The following is a 14,409-nucleotide window of genomic DNA, read 5'->3' as shown; positions in this document are numbered from 1 at the left end:
ACCAACAAAGCCAGTGGCATTGCATCCCATGTGCTAATAGCTGCCTGATCTTCACTAACTAGTGAGACCAAACTTTTGAAGTCCCAGCAGTATCGGTGCTATTGGTGTTGGAAGATACTTCTTTAAGCTTTTTCCACCTGAGGGTCCTGGTACAATGATAGGTGTCAAAGATGAACTGATAGCTCTGTCCACCTACATTTGTGACCTTGCTGGCCGTACTAAAAGTAACTCACATGTCCAAAACTATAAGGTATTTCCTGCTGGACAAATGCCAGTTACTGAAGTCTCCAATAACCTTTTGCAGTATGTGTAGTAATCATTCCATTCAACTTCTACATGCTTTTCAGCCAGTTTAAGCTATCCTGTCCTATGTTGCCACACTATAGAGACTCAGAGTTTGTATTCCATATCTGAGGTTCTCATCCTTTACTTTTCCTTTCCCAGGTTGAACAAAGTCAGGATAAAGACCATGAATTACATGATCAGTCTTGGTTCATTAGCTTTAGTTTCTCCCTGACTTTCACAGATATACTTTTCATTATCTCATTTAATCTGATGATTTAACAACTATTAGCTTTTCTCAGAAGCTGTGTTGACAATCTTTGAAATCTTTATTTGTCATGAAAGAATGGACCAATATTTCAGTCTATTCAGACTTTCAGTCAGATTTTTTGATATCTGCTGAAATGGAGAAGCTTTACTTTTGGATATGTTGTTCCTCTAGGCTTGTGTCAAATATATACTCAGTATTCTACAGTGACCTTTTAATAAGAAATTATTCGGTTATTTCCAATATCTATAAAAATCTAATGATTTGCAGAACTTTTGTTCTCTTACTGAAATAAAATAATTGCCCAGTCAAATAAAAAAAAAGAAAATAAAAAATGTGAACAGAACATTTATAAGAAGGAAAAAAAGAGTTTAGTGAAATACAGTTAAATGGAATAAAAGATATATTGCTTAAATGTGTAAATGCCCTAACCTGATGGAAATTCAGTTTGGTAGGTGTTATACATACCTCCCAAAAAGTCAAACATGCTGTTATAAGACACTGCCTAAGTTCTCATTAAAAAATTTGGCCTTGGTCTTTAAGGTCAGTTCTCAAGAGGCTACTTGATTCCAGATGCAGACGTAGTCGAGCCTGCATCTATTCAATACTTATATCCCTTTCCAGGAAAAGAAATGTGATTACAGAATTTTCAACATCTAAAAATCACATAGCAGTGAATACAGTAAAGACAGGAGTGAGTGACATGCACAGCACTAGAAACAGTTCCTTTGTTAAGGAGACAGCTGTACACCTTGACAACTCTCATCTCTGCTGATACTATTGTCCAAAACTTGAGTCACATCTTATCATACATCTAGCCAACCTAAGCTTTTGGAAAAGTCTACAGCACAGAAGTGAGCTGAGAGATGGCAATGACAAAAGGTTTCACTGGAAGTGGTTTGGAAGAGGCAGATCATACTTTTCATACTGTGCAGTGTGGGCTTTGAACAAAAACAGATTCATGCCCAATTAAAAGAGGTTAAAGACAACATAAATATGACCAGCTTGGAAATAGGGGAAAGATTTTAATGATGTCCTTCCAGCTGCAAACTCTGCCAACTTACTCTTCTGGCTCATTTTTTCCTTATCACTAGGCTATTCATCTTTGCTTGTGGAACTGTCACAAAATTTTAATTCCCTGTTAATCCTACACTATGGCACAACCACCCCTTGTTGTCTGAAAATGAAGGAATATTTTCATGAGTTGTAGATGCCAAAATAAGAGGCAGGAAAGTGTTACTTTAAAAATGGATGAGCACACACTGCACTTAGATTAGGCCTACTAAAAGTAGGCAGAGGATTTCCCTAACCCTCACAGGCCGTTTTTATCCCTGGCCATTTATCCTCTGAAGCCACCTTGATAAAAATTCAAGCCTGCCTTTCTAAAAGCAATCCTGGTCCTCTTAGACCAAACTCTGTAATGCACAACTCTCTCAAAAACATAAAGCCCTGAGATTAGCTCAGTTGGTTAAAACTTGGTTGTAATAATGCCAAGGTCATGGGTTCAATCCCCTATATGGGTCATTGACTTAAGAGTAGGACTTGATGATCCTTGTGGGTCCCTTCCAACTCAGAATAGTCTGTGAATCTTGAGGGTAGGTTGAGAAAGACTATGCGTGAGACTGGATATCCAGGGGAATGCACTGCTTGGGAAAAAATTAATAAAGCCTGCCTTAGTCAGAGCGCTCCTGCAGCTCTGAAGCAAGCAGTGCAGCACTGCTGCTCTGCTTCGTGAATGTAAATGTCTTTTTATTCCACATTCAGATTTTGGTGGTCAGCTGGGACATGTCCTGCTCTCAGAATTTGCCCAAGCATAAATATTTCCAGGAATTTTTGTTATAATTTTGAAACAAAGGTAGGTAAGCATAAAAAAACAGGCAATGTGTTAGTCCATTATCCTTCAGAATTAAAGCTCCTTTGTTCATTTTCAATAACCTGATGATGTAATATTTGCTTTCCCTATGTTCAAAGTGTGGCCATTTGGTACATAGCAATAGGTCTTTGAATTCTCCAGCTGACTAATCTCAAAGAAACTGTTTACTTACTCAATGCCTGTCTCTGACCAAACCACAACAAACAGTGCCCCATACCTCATGAAAGAGAGGCTATAATAAAGGAGAGTGAATGATATTTAGTCATCTGTATGAGATACTGGAGCATACAGTCTTCCAGTCAGCACTGAAAATGCTGATGTCAAGTTGCAACAACTGCATGGAAGCAAACACTAGAAATCAGGAAGAGGCAGTTATGGAAATGACCTCCCTTACCTGCCAGCTGTATCAGAGCACATGTTGTACCTGCACCATCTGTGGATACAGCTTCACTGTAATTTAAAGTGTAAAAGCCGTCATATTTTTCTGTCAGGATTCAGGACTCCCCAGTGTACACTAATATGTAAAACACTTTGTTGCTATAAGGTCCAATTGTATGTGCACATATGTCAGCCTTTACTGAGGCTCACTAAGTCATTGTCAGGCAGATGTTGTTTTGCCAGGTGTGCTTTTGTAGAACTTACATCTGAATAAATTTCCCAGAGAGGATTTTTTAATTGGAGATGGGCAAAGTCAAAAGGTTTAGAGGTTCAATTAAATAAGCAGCTAAAAATCTGGATGCTTATCTGAATCAACGCAAGATCCCCAAAAGAAGGGTATTTGCCTCATAGAACAGACAAAAATTATATAATTTTCCTGTCATGATAGCCTATTATATATGGAGATTATTTTAAATCAGAGTTTTGCAAGATGCAAAGTTTTGTTTCAATCTTACAGAAAGCTTCAGGTAGTTTTATTTTAGTCAAATTATTTTCCTAGTCCCTAGTTTAAAACCTTTAGGACCATATTGCTTTCTATTTAAACTAGGTAGAAAATCTGCCATTATTTTGAATTTAAAAAAGGAAGTTTCGAGCTATGTACCATACAAAGTACATCTCAAGCAAATAAAACAGAAACTCTGTATAGAAATAAGGTATTGTTTGCCCATATATTTAAAATGGATAAATAGGAAATTTCTACCAAAATCAGAGGTTCAAAAGTCACTCTTTCATTCCTTTGTGAGAGAGCATTATATTTGTAATTTGGGGAGTTCAGTAAAATGTCTTACTTTTCTACTGTAGAAAACTGATCTAAAAAGAGAAGCAATTAACTTTTTGATAGACTTTTATTTGGGCAATTTGGAAGGTTGAATGCTATTTCCTGTAGAAATATTTCTGTTATAGACAAGAAGCAATTCTCTTGGAACCATTGCCAATCAATCAATTGACTTGATCGGAATGTGTAAAATTACAATGGCTGACATGAAGAGTCATTAGAAGAAAACAATTTTGAAATAATAAAAATACGCAAATAGGAATTGCACAGTTCTGTGTGCTTTTAGTTACATTCATACATGTTCAGAAAGGCATAAACAGACATTGTAGGACAAACTATTTTTCTACACTAGTTCTTAAATATCTCAATACTAATGCCTTTCAATTTGTGTATAGATGACCATGAACTTGGTGTATAGATGACCATGAACTCTGTAGACTCTTCTCATCTGACAGATATGCTGTACTATGTACTTCATCACTCAGTACATTAATGCTGAAAGAAGTATGAAATATCACAGAATCTTTAGGTTGGGAAACTCCTCCAAGATCATTGAGTCTAACCTTTGTCTGATCACCACTTTGTCAGCTACACCAATTCTTGTATTGGCTTACTTTAATTTATGTATTGTAACCATACAGTTAGACTTCTATTAAGCAGCCTATCTAGATGTCCACAAGAATTTTAAAGGAGATTACTATTAATACCTCATGCAAGAGGTTAGGAGAAATATATTTTCCTCTCCTGAATGTCACACTTCTGATCACTCTGCCAGGACTCTTTAATTCCTTTCTTGAAAAAGCTCTGTGAAAGAAAGTGCATAAGGAAATGAAGAGAAGGTTTCATCTACTACTACACAGAAACATCTAAGAACAGCTCTGCAGCCAAACAATATTCTGAATAAATCCAGAAAACTATTTTATAAGATTTGCTCACTAAGTTAACTAAATTGTTTTAAAACAGTTTAATTACAATAATGCTATGATTAACAATTTGTAAGTATGTATTTAACTTTTCAGTTGGCCAGATCTGTATTTTAAATTTATAATAAATTACAAAATTATCAAATAGTTTATGTGCTTTTTGCCAACAGTAAGTGCAGCTGTGGTAGTTCCTGATTAATCAGGATGTTAGGTTTGGGAGTATGCTCAAGAACCTGAATTTGATTTTGATATTTCGCTACCTATAATGTTAATGTGACCTTGTAATTTTTCTGCTCTTTCCAGAAGCATCAGTACTGAAGTGTGATAGTTTGGTGGCATAGTGTTGACTTTTTAAGGTCAGGGTGTAACAATGTTAAAACCTAAAAAAGGATTACATTTTCCTGTAAAATAAATGTGCTATGATCAATTGTGAGAGATAGATACTCCTGTTCATAAAGAGGTCTAGGTAGTTTTCTCAGTCATGATCTTATTAGTACTGATTTATTAAAACTATCTCTTCCTCAGGATAATTTTTGAATCCAGTGATGAAATGGCTTGTCCATAGCAAAGTCTACCCTGGAACTTCAAGTTTAGTTCTTTTTCATTTAATTACACTTTGGCACAAAGGTAAGAGCATTCATGGGGGAAAAACCCCTAAATTTTGGTAATGAAGTATATATATATCTATATATATATAGATATATACATCCACAGTTGTTTTGATAGGTGAAGACAGTTTAAAAAAAAATATGCCTGTGTTCTGCTACTGAAAAAAAAATGCACCAATTGTATTTGCTTCCTTTACAAAATAAAATATTGTTTGTTCTTTTCAGAGCTGAGCTTATTTTCACATAAAAAGTGAACTTTAAGATAAGGTTATATTTTCAAACATAAAAGGATTTTCTTTATCTCACTTCCTGACACTCTGCTTTAACTGTTTTTTTCTGTAAAATAAGCATTTGACCTTTTAAATTACTAGAAGTAGAGATAAAACATCACAGAGACCTTGGAGCTGACAGACAGCTGATCAAATAATTTTCAGTTATTCTATCTGTGTCTTAACATAGTGAAATGCATGATAAAACCACATTTGAACAACTATCTGACTTGCTGTCATTTATGTACAAATTTTCTTATGATCACAGAAATCCTTGGTAAAACTGACCTGTAAATATATTTTTTCAGAATGTTAAAGAAAAAAAACCCAAACAAGACATGGGAACTTAGCTCATTAGGTTAGAAATTAGCTCAACCACAAATCAATGTGCACCTGCTAAAATAATTGTCTCCTGGTATTTTCCATATAATACTCCTTTACTGTGCAATGCAGTGTAGGTAAATCAGCTATCTGTTTAATAGACCTGATGGCAATTAAACTTGATGAATAGCTGCTGTGATTCCAAGGTATTAGTCTTTGATTTTTCAGCCTTATATTATATGAATTTTCCACCCAAACACAATTTTGTAAAATGTTGTAGAATCTGAAGACAACCAGAAGATGTTTAAGAAGAGAAAATGAGAGTAAAGGTCATAGATATCCTTTTTAAAAGTTGAATAAAAATTAATTGAGGGCCAGGAAGATCAGACAGAAGAACTTCATCTTCTCTTTTACCAGACTTGGGGTTTAGTCTTTGTCATGCAGTGATAAATTTGATTAGATATGCTGGCAGTGTGGCCAAGATGATTCAGGTCTTCCTCTTGTGACATATTCCTGCAATTTATGTTATATGCAAACTTTTTGCAGCCCTACAGTTTAATCCTGCCAGATACGCACACTGCATGTTAAAATGCACTGCAAAAAGGGCACAGACCACTAGGGGTCTGAGCATGCACTCAGATGTGTGTTATTGTCTATCCACGCAACCTCCAAAGAAGTTTAAAGGAAACACCTTGAGACTTGTGTGGATTTTTATTAACCCTGTGCTGTGAATTGATGGGGTGCTGGGGAAAAACAAACATAGGCAGAGAAAACATGAGGTCTGCTCTGCACAAGAGCTCTTTATTGACAGTTTATGACATAGAGTTGGAGTGGCCCAATATTGCTCCTATGACCTTTGCCTCCCAAAACTTACAGGCATTTTGAGACTTTGTTCACTTCGTGAGGGCCTGCTGACCTTGTCATTGCAGCTTTCTTCTCAGTGTTGTTCTGAGAATTAATCATGAGCACTGGAGATAATTACAAAATCTTTTTGCCATCCCTTGACCTAAATTTCTGCCAGCTTCACTTTCCTAATCTACACACAGACCTACTTCAGACTGTAACAAATTACACATGGCAGATTAGTAATGGGGTCTACAGTTAGCTAAAACTTTGAGCTGGCACCCAAATGCACAACCATATTGGCCCAAATTCAAAATAAGTTACAAGAGAAAAAAGAACATATTTAGCCTTTTTTTTTTCATCTTCCCCAGGGTGAAAGAAAAGCATCACAAGAAATAATGCTGCTAATTCTAAGTTCTACTTTTCTTGAACTCTTTTGCTTTTATGTTTTATGTTAACTTGCTATTGAAAACCAAATTAAGAAGATTAGCTAATCAGTTAAAAGCCTATCCATACAGATCTTTTAGTAGTGAAAGAAATTAATACAGTTGATTTTTTTACGAGTATTAAATTGGCTTACAAAGGTATCTCCCTTGATCCCAGTATACCTTTCTATATTATATTCTGTCAAATTTTTGCAGCAGATTTCTGTCAATTTTTCTCTATATCTTGAACAAGACTTAATAAAGTGGACAATGAAAAAAAGACTTTGTCTATATGCTCTAAAGCCAAGACTAGGCAAAATGTAAAAAATAAAAGTGAAAATTAAATTTGCTTCAAAAGAAATCCAACACTGCTACCATACTTCACATTATCTAACAGTACTCATTAAAACAAAATTGACCAGAGCAGAAAACTAGATATTAAGTACACACTAAGTTCTAGGGCCATTTTTTTCTGAGTGATCAAGTTCTTTGAGAGCTTGCAGAGATTAAAGGCCTGCAATCTGTTTTCCTTATCAGAATCCCACTACTGTGTCTTGCCAAATCTGTCTTGAGAACCAGAAGAGGAAATACCGTCCAAACAGTTGTATCTGTAGATTCCTCAACTTGGACTTTTACTCAAAATCGGTACTCTGCATTTCTGCAACATGGTCACATTTTTGCATCTATTCTAAAAGTTCTCAAATACATGACTTTGATGATAGATATTCAAAAGAGCCAATAACATAAAGAATTTCAACCAATTTGTTGATATATGACAGCCAAGAATGGACAGCAGGAAACAAGATCTTTTGAGGTATCAATTCCCACAAAATAATAAATCTTTTTTTTTCCCTTAAGCTTCCACTTTACAGTATTTTCGGTATAATAAAGTTTTTAAAATTGGTGAGTAGATATATGGTTATTAGAACAACCAAAAATCACTTGTCAAACAATTTTATGAAGTGATGAATTACAAGAAAATAGTACTATGTAGACTACTTATAGTCCATATAGGACAGTACTTGGTCTCTAAGAGTGACACATCTGAAAAAGCTTATGAAAATTAAGATATTCACAGAATCACCTTATTTTTTAAAGGGAGGGTTTAGCTAAGAAATTATTTCTGTATGTCTAGTCACACCAAATAATTGCTTCATGCATATGTCAGACTGCTCCACAAAACACACACTTTTTAAACATTTGCTGCATCCATTGGCAGAGTTCTTCACCTGATCTATCCATAGGCACAAAGAACCTCTTCTCTGTTTGCTTTGATGACCCTTTGTTGCAATATTCAGAGAAAGAGTGAACATTTGATGTTTTTTTAAATTCTGCATGCTAGTTCCAAGTTTATTGGTCTCTTTCATCTTCTGTCTCCTCCATAATATTTCTCTCCAAAAAGGTGGGGTTTTTTTTTTCCCTAAGGAAGCCTTTCTTTGCTTTGATTCAATCCTGTTCCCCCCTTCCTGAATATTTTTCGGATCTAGTCTATCAGTTTTTGAGATTCAAGGTATAAGCTTGATTTACACAGTGCTATCATAGAGGATAGCATGATCTGTGCAGAACTCTTTATTTATGGTGTCATCTAAAACATGGGAAAATTGCACCATTATGACAAGATATTCCAAAGAACTACAGTTGTAATGTTGAAACCAAAAACTAACTCCAGGTTTTCACTTTGGGTTTTGTTTGTGTTTTTTTTTTAAACCTTTGTACGTCTAGTTTGGAGGTTCATTTGGAGGTTCAAAGTACCAAATTTGAAAAAAGAACTTCAAAATATCAGTGAGTGACTATAAACCTTTTGGATTTTGGATTTGGAGTTTAAGAAGCTGCATATTTAAATGAAGCTCAGTATAAGACTGGAAAAAAAACCACTACCCATATAAGAAAATTATACAACATGCAAAAACCTTCCACAGATCTCCCATTGCACTTAAATCTTCTTTTTTTTTCTCTCTCCCTGATCATGCCATTAGCTTCTGAGTGGTGTGGTACAGGAAAATCCAACACCAGCCCAAGCTGCTCTTTTTATAAGATGACAATTTGGGAGTGTTTCAGCTGCTAAGTGCCAACGTATTCCAAGAACCCAAAGACACAAATGCTTTGCTTTTCATGCAATTTAGAACACAAGAAAAACCTTGCTTAGGTACATTCAGGCCCTCCAGACTGTTTAATTCTACTATTGTTACCTTCTACTGTCTGCATACCTCAAAGGCAGCAAATTAATCATATGTGTGAGCAGATAATGTCTGAGAGTCTACTAAAAAGAAAAAAAAATTCCAGAGCAGCCTGTGGGAAGAAGCAAAAACTGCAATGCAGGAAGACAGAAACAGAAGGCAACAAAGCAATGGCAGGCATGAGGTGAAGAGGAAGAAATAAAAAAGTGGACTTGGAAACATGAGTAAAAGGCAAGGACCCAGAGAACAGAGCAGGAAAGTTCAATGGAAAACAAGAAGAATTTTTATAAGTCAGGGCATGCAGAGTCAAGACACCAGAAGAGCTAGCAACTTGGCCACCAGAAAGAAAAAAAAGAGGGCGATACCCACCATGATAGCATGCCCATATGAAAAGGTGGAAGTTAGGCTGTCATTGTTCTATGGTACACTTGGCATGCATAAAAGGAGGTACTAAAAGGAAGAGCTGGTGAAGGATATACACTAAGCATATAGATGTGAACTCTGATGAAAGGCCAGGAATCTGGGCAAGTTTGGCTTCTCAGGCTACAGTGCCATCCCTGTTTGGTGAAGTCCTAAAAGGTTCTCCTAATCTCTACAGGAACAAGTATGTATAGGAGGTAAATTGTTGTGGGAGGGAGGAAAGGTGATGCACAGCCCAATGATCTCCATCCTAAGATCTCCTTCACTGCTCTGTCATAGCTCTTCACAACACTAGGAACAATTAGAAACTATATAATTAATAAGGTGATTTTATAGTAAATTCTTCAGTTCATTAAATAAGGTTGTAGGTGAGTAGAAAAGAAAGTCCTGCACAACATGCAAATTCATGTTCCTTGTCAGCAGCTGTGGGAAGATAACTTAGGAATATAGTACCTCTGCCAATCTGTATATATAATGTAGCTGCCTAATTGTGCAGCAGTGCCCAAATTCTCAGTATTTACTGTAGCTGAGCCACCACAGAGCCCAGAAGACGCTGACAGGGGCAGCACCACATTCCATATTCCACATGCAGCAGAGCTAATATCTTCATGTGCTATTGAACAATTGTGTGATTGAGAAAATTAGTCTGATTGCCTCACCATAAAAGTTGACTTGATGGTACCTTGTCCACAGCATTACTTATCTTTGGCCAAACAGGCCTTTATCCAATCATATGCACGTGTAGACACCAGTTATCTAATGACACTTCTGAAATATAAAGTGCGAGACTGTAGCCTTCTGCTGCACACTAATAAATTTATATTTTTGTGGCTGGAAGTTATTGAAAAGTATAGGAAACAGAAGTCCCTACCAGTATGAAAACAATACTTTCACATTAAATAGAGTAATTGACTTTTTACTTCTCAAATCTTCAAGAAGTACCTTCTTGAAATCAAGCTGCCTACTGAACTTCAAGGCAAAAAAAACTCTTCATGACTCAGAAGTATTGTGGAAATGAGACTGAAAAATTTAGACATTGCAGTTTCAAGTAGCTGAACATCTTTGGCAGCTGGACAGCACTATTGCAAGGCCAAATGTCTTTATTGAGTCATAATATATAATTTCAGGAATGATTATCACTGTTAAAAAAAGTTGGTTATGGACAACAGTTTTCCAAGCATTGCTTTTAGTGACCTAAAACGAATGTTTATAGCCTATCATCTGATGCATACATTATATTGGCTTATAAACATTCTGGAAGAGCCTACTATAGCTAAGCAGAATTTAATCATTAGGAAAGTATTTCAAGTCATTAAAAAGATCATATGTGTCTTGGAAAACATGATATGTGGAATTCTAGTGGAGGGAGGGGGAGAAACAACAATATTTTACTCATTAAATAACTTCTCTGATGTCATCTTCTGAACTGTGCATGGCTACAGAGCAGTTCACGGAAAACACATTTGCATCAGATTCCAGGAATTGGATTCTTTTTAGTATTCTTTGATGGAAAAAGAAGGCTTGGCCGCTTACCAGATTATTTGCTCTATGATAAATGTAGTTTTACAAGCTCTGATGGATTGTGGACAATCATTCCTGAGAAATTTGATCATCGCTGAGTCTATTGCAAAAACTGAAGAGATGCTACTGGCTCAGTAAATCCTAAAATTGAGATGCTGATGTAGAAGTGGCATAAGAAGACTAAAGTATATTTATTAATAGTGAATAAAAAATTCAATTACATACCCCCACAGCAAACAAGGTTTCTTGGAAATACCATGACAGTGTCACATTTTCAGGAGATCAATTATCTTCAAGCTGAGCCTATCAGTTGCCTTGCTTGAAGTACACTAAACTAAAAGAATCTCTACAGTTCACACTACCTCCAAAGTTTCATTTGCACTTCTCTTTCTATTTCTGATATCCTAATCTTTTGCAACACAAATAAATACCTTCTCTTGGCATTAAAATAGGGAAGGATGTTATTTTAGCTTTACTAGTTGCAGGTTTACAGAATGGTGTCAGTGTTACCAGATATCTGCAATGATACATAAATTTGAGCAGTTCATTCTAGTATCAGAATTATTTCATTCTCCTTAAATACTGATTTCTGCCAACATGCTCTCCTAGACAAGTACAAACCAGCATATTTACTTCAGGATGGAAACCTATGCACGGTGCTGGCAGTGCAGTAAGTATGTGTTGCAGTTTGAATCTTCGTAACAATACTTTCACAAGTGGATATTCTCATGACTCATGCAGAAAATTGTTTTTATCAGTGGACTGATAACAAACTTTGCTACCCTACCCACATTCACACTTTGACAAAACTAGAATGTATTTTACATCTGAGATTTTTCTCCCTCTGCAAGATTTTGACTGAAATGGAAGTTATTGAGGAAGTAGGTGGAATGACAGCTTTTTGTGACAGAGATACAGACAGAAAACATAAGTTAATAAGACATTTCCTCAGGAAAATTCCAGCCCCTTTATCTCTCAGTGACTGAGTCACTTTTGCACAAGCATGTTTGAGTTTTCTCTGTAAGCATTTAAGCTCTGTTATCCTCATATCTCTTCTGTAAACATTTATTGTCACAGTGAGAATTCATATAGGCAACAGGCATCCATGAAGCCATAGCACTGGAGACGGTGTGCCTTCAGAGGAATAGTTTGCAAGATGCTGATTGACCCTAGAAACACAGAAAGTGGCCAGTTCCTCTGCTGAGTCGTGATAATAGTGGATGCTAGAGCCCTACACAAAGAAGGCAGTGAGGTGGGGGTTCCAGCTTGCTTGTTGGGGAGGTTATTTTAAGTAAACTTAACAGATAGATCCTAGGTCCAACCAGAGTTCAAGTAGGCTTGAAGTGTTTCACTCTGGGTCTTACAGGAAAAACCCCCTAAAACCTAGACAAGGTGTATTAAGGGAACAATTCTATATCGACAGTTATTTTATAATTCATGAAATTCACATGTTCCTGTTCTCATCACACCTGATTTGAATTCTAGCTACCCCCAGTGTTTCTGACACAGTTTCAATCTAGCCAAAGAAGGTAATAGTATGTCTGGCATCCATGCAGCTTGTATTATCATCTTATGGCAGCATAGCTGACATAACTAAATTAATTTGACTTAAGAAATCAGAGAAGTCTTGAACTGTTGTCTTGTAGATGACAAACCAGTGCCTTATCAGCTAAGCTACTCAGGTTCAGTCTGCAGGACTCTTAAGTGTGATTTCATCTAAGTAATGTGTTGCTGAGTTTAATGTCAAAAGGATCTATCACATTACAACCTTTTCTAATTAAAGGAAAAGAAGATTAAATGTATATGAAAGTCCCTTAAAAGGCTGCAGTAGATTAATAGTCAGAATTTTTCTAACAATTTCAAAGTGATTTTATCATTATTCCTTTGAGCAGAAAAATGTTTTTACAAGGTATATTAAGATAGAGCAGACTCTACTATTTTTTCTAGCAAAAGTAAATTGCAGCTCAGTATTTAAGTCTCTCCATCCATTTCAGTTTCTTTTAGAGGACTAATGTTCAAATTGCACCAACTCAATCCCACATGAAATCTCAGTATTTCCCATTGACTAGTCAGAGCCCAAATAGTACAGAATTTAGACCATTGAAGATTTTGAATATTGATGAGGAATCCATATCATGAATATGTATTTCTTTTAAATGGGCTCTATTCTTCTTCATGTTTATTTGTACAGGAAAACCTAGGATTTATCAGAACAATTTCACTTGAAGCTATAGCCCTTGGTAATTTTCCTTTTTTGGATTTGTAATGGCCTGTGTCACTTGATTGTGCCAACAACTGTGCTTTTAGGAAAAAGTTCCATGCAGGTGCAGTACACCTTCTGAACTGCTGACTTCTGGTCATCTAAAGTTAGTGTCCAGACACTATGGGTCAGACCATCATTTGACATCAAAGATTGCCTTGACCTAAAATTGCTTGTTAAAACTATATGTAACCTACTCTTTGGTGAGTGTTACTTCTTACCAGTGTCAAATCCTTAATTCCTCTCTTTAACAGTATATTTTCTAAATCCTTTTCCCAAGGGCACTGGCAACCATACTTTCCACTGGAAGTTACTGGGGTTTATCCTCCTCTGTCACCCTTGACAATGTAAAATGGGCTCCCAAATCACCTGAGCATCAGATATGAGAAGGTAATGCTTCTAGTGCTCTAGAGGTGTTAGATGTGGATCTTAGTCTCATGTCAGTATAAGATGGGTCTTAGTCCCATAACACTTTAAAGTATAATAGATATATCAAATATTAAGGCATCTATGCAAGGAAAATAACTTATCGTATTATAGTTCAAAACCAAAATTGGAGCACAGATTAATATCAGACTTTAGAAATAGAACTGCCAAAATAAATTATGCCATCATCCCATTCACAGAGATAAAAAAAATTATGTTTACATATTCTTTACTTCAGCAGGCTAGTCCATATGTTTTCCAAATTACTATATGCAGAGGTAATCACTGTGGATTTTAAAAGCCTAAACAGAAATAGTGAAACTCATCCTATCTCAGACGAACACTGCAAAAGTATTTCACTGCACCTGTTGAAAACTACTTTTTCCTAATAAGAATTCGTGTTTTAATTTTTTATATAAAAGGAAATTAAGACTTAAAAGAGTCTGAATACTTATTTATATGTACAAGTCAGAAATTTGTTCACATGCTATATAGAGATTTAGTTAATTGGTTTCTGTAAATATGTGATTAATTGCATTTTTCTAGCTTATTTTCTTTTTTTGTTTTTATTTAATTCTTC

General features: G+C 35.8%; 1 long non-coding RNA gene across 6 annotated transcripts in view; it reads left to right on the top strand.

Moving 5' to 3' along the window:
- LOC139672362 (uncharacterized) overlaps window positions 1-14,409 on the top strand; it is a 51,121-nt gene that overhangs the window by 26,200 nt on the left and 10,512 nt on the right. For 2 of the 6 annotated variants that reach the window (XR_011697916.1, XR_011697913.1), the window contains exons 5-6: window positions 5,085-5,186; window positions 13,684-13,793. The exons of 2 other annotated variants lie outside the window; for them this stretch is intronic. This is a non-coding gene — a long non-coding RNA (uncharacterized lncRNA). The remainder of the gene's footprint in view (window positions 1-5,084; window positions 5,187-13,683; window positions 13,794-14,409) is intronic. 2 more of the 6 variants (XR_011697914.1, XR_011697915.1) reach the window with 2 other exon arrangements.

The sequence above is a fragment of the Pithys albifrons genome, chromosome 5 (assembly GCF_047495875.1).
Source record: "Pithys albifrons albifrons isolate INPA30051 chromosome 5, PitAlb_v1, whole genome shotgun sequence".
Classification (NCBI taxonomy): Eukaryota; Metazoa; Chordata; class Aves; order Passeriformes; family Thamnophilidae; genus Pithys; species Pithys albifrons.
The sequence above is the reverse complement of the archived record's forward strand: the minus strand, read 5'-3'. Positions and strand labels throughout refer to the sequence as shown.